The sequence below is a fragment of the Hippocampus guttulatus genome, chromosome 13 (assembly GCF_054856545.1).
Source record: "Hippocampus guttulatus isolate MCC_2025c chromosome 13, RoL_Hgut_1.0, whole genome shotgun sequence".
Lineage (NCBI taxonomy): Eukaryota > Metazoa > Chordata > Actinopteri > Syngnathiformes > Syngnathidae > Hippocampus > Hippocampus guttulatus.
Window position 1 is genome coordinate 17,140,548 of NC_141273.1, and position 6,036 is coordinate 17,146,583.

A 6,036-nucleotide genomic window follows, 5' to 3' on the forward strand; every position below is an offset into this window, starting at 1 on the left:
ACAGGGAATCAAATCTGAATTAGCATTGGAGTAGGGATATCAATCGATTCGAATAAAATCCGAATAGGTGTGACTCAAATGAAACGGGAATCAAATGTTAGGCACATGGGAAGCGATGTTTAAAGCAGGCATGTCCCGCTCCGGGCCTGGAGGGCGACTGTCCTGCCTGTTTTCCAGCTCTCCCGGCTGCAACACACCTGATTCAGATGATCAGCTCATCAGCCAGCTCTGAAGCAGCTTTAGATCGTTCCTGATTATTTGAATCAGGTGTGTTGCATTTCAACGCCAGGTGGCGCAGTTACTTGAAGTTGCAGAGCACAGGGAGGGAGGGGGAGACAAACAGAAAGGGAGAGAAATCTATCTACCTAAAATATACATCTTCCCCAAAGAAAGGGAGAGAAATCTATCTACCTTTCTCTTTGTCCCCCCCTCCCTCCCTGTGCTCTGCAACTTCAAGTAACTGCGCCACCTGGCGTTGAAATGCCTGTCATTACAAGTCCAAATGAAATGAATGCAATCATTCACATTCAACCATAATTGTGTAACAACCTTCGGCGGGCCGGATTAAAAAGACCAATGGGCCGGATCCGACCCACGGGCCGTAGTTTGTGCACTCAGAGTCTAAAGAGAGAAGACGGTAAGAGTAGACTCAGCGGACAAAAGCCTTGCGCCCTTGGTAACTTTCAATAGCCACATTCTCCCTCTCGCTACATTTTTTTTTCATTCAAATGATCGAGACCGTGACATTTTGGCAACTTATCAAAAGTGCCTCGGGGGCCAACCGGGTCAAGCGGCGCGCAACAAAGATGGAGGCGTATGAGGGACAAGCGCGCCCCCCCCCCCTACTCTCCATCTGCCCCCCCTCACTCACCTCGCTCTTGTTAGCAATGAAAGGCCCGCGTGCGGTGCGGACCAGCGCCTACACAATTGTGCCACCTTCTGGAATAAATGGGACCATCTCCATCAAGGCGATGCGAACGAACTTCAAGTGGCATCGCAAAGGAAGCTTTGCTTTTTACATTTTTTTTCTTCCCTTCCCAGAAATGTGGAGCACATTCTTTTTCAGCTCCGTTCCGAGGTCTGCCGCAGAGGAGGCAACACACGAGACATTCTCATTTTTTTTTCCCGTTCAAAAATCCGTTTTCACATCGACATCTGGTTAAAACCCCAAATTTGAAAGCATGGGCCTATTTCGAAACCTTCATTTGACACACGAACCCTCGTTTGAACTCTCACCACGGTTTAAATTCCTATTTTGAAAACCGAGCCCCTCGTTGAGAACCCTCATTTGAAATGCTAAATATCGTTTAAAACCCCAAATTAAAATCCAAAACCTAGCTTGAAACCCCAATTTGAAGCCCTAACCCCAATTTAGAACCCTACCCCTAGTTTGAAACCATAATGTGAACCCCAAGACCGAGTTTGAGACCTACTTTGAAACTCAAAACCTACTTTGGAACCCCAATCCCAGTTTAGCCCCAATTTGAAACCATCACCCAAATTTGAAACCCTATGCCTCGTTTGAAACCCGAATTTGAAACAGATGACCCCTGTCATAACACTAATTAAAAACATCACATCTGAATCTAAAAAAACAAAAACAATTTAAGACCCTAAACCTAGTTTGGAACCCTCATTTGAAACCCAAACCCTAATTTGATATTGAATACCTCGTTTGAAGCCGCAATTTGTACATTTATCTTGAAACCTTAATTTGTGTCGTGAGGGCCCAACCGATGAAACTGATCACATGAGCTGATACCCTTTGGAAAAAAATCTTCATCGGGCGGAGTTTTGCCGATTGAACGCCGACGCGGGGAACAGCAGCTGCTCGGATTTGGTCGGATGCCGTCACCCTCGCTATGGAGACGAGGCCCCACTTTATTGGGCCGCCGTAAACCAGGCTGAGGGCCGCCCCGCGTCCCCTTTCCGCCCGTCACGTCGGGACCGCACGCGCTTGCATTCCATCCGCGCGAGATGGAGAGCACTCGTATGCAAAACGTCCTTCGTTGTTTTGTTTTGTTTTGGGTTTTTTTCCTCCCCGTTCGCCAGGCGGCTGGAAAACAAAAACTTGTTTTTCCACGCTCGTTGATTGCGTCTTGGCTGGCGCTCTTTTCACGCAAGCGGCGGCGGCGGCGCTGGCGGCGCTCAAGGCCGGCTCGCTGGCGCGCTGGGGACAATGGGCCACTTATTTAGCCCCAGCCCATGCTCATTATTTATTTCGTTTTAATTTAGCTTTCCATACGTTTAGCTTTTCCTCCCCCCCCCCTCTCGTTGCGTTAACACTAACGTAGAAGAATAATAATCTGGAGAAATTGTAAGCGCATTTCAAAGACAGGGTTAGGGGGTGTTGAGCAAAGGTTAGGGTTTCGAGCCAGGGTTTGGGTTTCAAATTCACAATCAAAGGCATGGTTAGGGTGTCAAGGCAGGGTTATGCTTTGAAGTTTGGGTTTTAAGCAAAGATCGGGGTTTCAAAACCAGCTTGAGGGTTTCAAGCCAATGTCTGGTTTTCTCGTTTGGGTTCCAAATTAGGTTTTCAACCCAGCGTTCGAGATTTGAGTTTTGAACCAAAGAGCAGAGTTTCAATGTAGGTTGTGGCTGGGTTCCGTTACCACTCCATTTGGTTCTCAGAGCCCCACCCAGATCCGGCGCTGGACCCCCGTTCTCTTGGCAGCAGCATTGTGAGGCTTCCATAAAGAGTCTTGTTTTTTTGCTCAACACTTTGGCCTACTACTACTGTAAGGATATGTTTCCCAGAGTGGGAATACATGAATGCTTTCCAATTTCACACAATATTGACTTGAGAGCCCTGATTGGACAAACCTCACAACAACAACAATTGATGATGTCAGCACAGTGTGTGTGTGTGCTGGGGGGTTGGAGGGGTCTGTTCTTGTCACCAGGGCAACGGCAGTGTGTGTGGGAAGTCCAAACACGACAGACCTGACCTGACCTGACTGACTCAAGGTGACCGAGGTGGGGGGGACGACAATGGAGGGCTCCGTTCATGCTAATTTGGTACACATGTTACAAGATTAGGGTGATGATACCTGGGGGGCGGGGGGGGGGGGGTGAAGGCTGCACATGGGAAGGGAAGATGCGACATCCAAAACATCCCACCACTTGGTTCACTTCATCAATCTTGGACACAAAGGCACATGTTTGGCATGTAGGGAGCACCACCCATGTACCTGCCTGAAATCACAATTATTTTTTTTTCAAATTGTCGCACTGAACACGCAATTTTTTGCACGTCAGTTCACATCTCAAATTCAAGCCCATTAAAAAAACAAACAAAAAATGGCCATATTAATTCATGCTTTATTCGCCTTTCTTTTAGCATATTTGCCTTTCTTTTAGCATAAGCTTAATTTATAAGACCAAAACATTTATGTGTAGTAAATCTGATCTGGTTTCTTGAAATACAGATTCATGTATTGCTTGTGTTTGTTTACAAAAAAAATGCATGGGTCGGTGTGCCTTGAAAAAAAGAGAATCGCATATTAAACGGCAAGCGCCATATTGAGGTCAACGCAATTGGACTAATTTTCAAAATCGTTCATGCTAATTTGGTACACATCCGTTCCGTCCCCCCTATAACACCGCCACGTAGATTTTATTTGTTAGCACGTCTATGGTATTTCCCACTATGTGTTAGCATTAGCATTCGGCCAGCGAACTTCAGGGCTGTTGCCTTCCACTCAAGTGGAATCAAATGCTAGCCGGATGACGACGCTTGGTCTTCCTCCGAGCTCATCCTTCACTTTTTCACCCCTCCAGCTCCCCTCGCCCAAATTCCTGCACTCTGCTGAGGATGCCCAGTCAATTAAGAAGACATCGTCGCCGCCCCCGCCGGGATGCGGAATAAGGGGCCACCCAGGAGCCCACCGCCATGACCCGCCCTCCTTCCCCTCTAAAGCCTCTTCACTGGTGGCCCTCAGGAATGCCAATCGCTTTTGGGTGGTTGAGGGGGGGGGGGGGGAGTTCTGGGCGCGCGCATGGTGAGTCAGCTCGATGCTGGGGGTGTGGAGGGGGGGGGGGCGGGCAAGGCCAGTCAAAAATTGGAGGGGAAACAAAAGGAAACGCTTAACTTCCGAGGAGCAGCAAGCACTTCAGTGCCGTCTTCGAGGAGAATGCCCCCATCGCAGCACCACCACCACCAGCAAACAGACACATTTCCTGTAGGAAATCGTGTCAAGTGAAGAAAAAAAAAGTCCTAGAGAAAAAATACTGAACTACAAGAATACAGAACGATGCCTTAAAGCACTTCAAACCACACAAATACTGAACATAGCAAATAACTGGTGCCACTTTGTAATCGGGCGCTTAATACAGGGAGGATCATAGAGCATCAACACTGTGCTTGAAGGACGAACACGAGCGCAAACTCAAGTTACATAAACAAATGCATTCAGTGGTTCCATCATTCAACCCAAACAAGCCACCTTCACGTGAGGCTCATCAATAGTTTGACTCAATCCATGTCAGTTCATACTAATAAAAAGTCTTGCCGTCCAAAAACGTCGACATGAATGAGGCCGAGGGGATTTCAAGCAAAAATTAAAACAGGTTTGCTGAATCAAGAAGTGCAATCGTGCAAAAGCAAACATTTGAAATAGCTCGCCGGCTTCCGCTCGGCGGATTAGCGGATAGCGTTTGGAGTGGCCGGCCTCCATCTGGACACTTGACCGCATTAATGGAAGCCACACGGGCAGAGTGTGTAAAATGAGTTGCTCACCACTCAATTAGCGCAGACGCTCGTGGAAGTGCGGCGGCAGTCGCCGTGGTCCAAAGTAAAAACTGGCAATAGACACCATTTTATATCCTGATCATGATTCTTCCTCAAAATGACGTGAAATGAATATCAATTTCAAGTGACCTTTTCTCCATGGACGCATCTTCTTTAGAGACCACACAATTCCCCGAATAAAGTGAAATAAGAGTAAAAAAAAAAAAAGTACAACTCGAAATGTACAAAGTAGAGAACCGCTTTTCAAGGAATGCAATAAAGGGCAGAGAATTTGAAAACAAAACGCTGCTTCAAGCACCATTCAAGTAGGCCTCCCATTTAAGGACGGACAGGATTCCCTCAGTAGCAAAAATTGCAACCAGTCAGATCAACACGTGGTAAACCGTGACACAACCTACGACAAAAGTACGGTGTGAATTGTAAGCAAATAAATGCAGAAAGGCATCGTCACATTATTAGGTTAGCTAATAAATGGAGACATTTAGCCAGCGACACACAAGTAACACACTCCAAACACTATAGCCTTTGGAACACATTGACGTAAGGACAATTGCGTATTTACAAAGTGTGGAGCTGCCGATAGGGAGTAAACGTTTTTGACTGGCAAAGACAAAGACGTTGGAACGTCTTGCAAATACGTTGAAAAATCTTTGGAATCCGACACATCCTTGGTCAGATTCCAAAGGATTTTTCAGTCAGCTGAAATTCATCTCCTCGTTGGTAATATGTTGTGTAAACCATACTCGTCACTTTCTTCAAGTTGTCCAGTTCACAGTTCGATTAAAAAATAGGTTTTAATTGCTAATTTCCGAAGGTTTCTGAACCTGGAAGTTTGAGGAATCGCAGGTGTAGTTACTCTAGCCACCGCTAGGGTTACCACAAGTGACGTTTTAGTAGCCCACAAGCACGCAACAGGCTACTCAACTCAACTCTATTTCTAGAGCTACCGCTGTATACAAAGTTTCATACAATTCATACAACAACAAACAAACAAACAAACAAAAGATAGTAGAAGGCACAAAACAATCAAACTATAACTCAAATATCATGCCGAGTCAAACGCCAATGAATGCAAACGATGTCCATGCGCTACACCACACTGTACATTCAATGGCGAGTGATGTTTTGGAATTCAAGGACAAGGATTTTTCCACACCGAAACCGAGAGGAGCGAACGTTGTCAAACACTACTCGTTTGAGACACTCAGGGCGTCGGAGCCAGTCAGTGGAAGAGAAAGTCAGAATGAACGTGAAAGTGTGGAACCTGGATTATAGTCGACACAAAA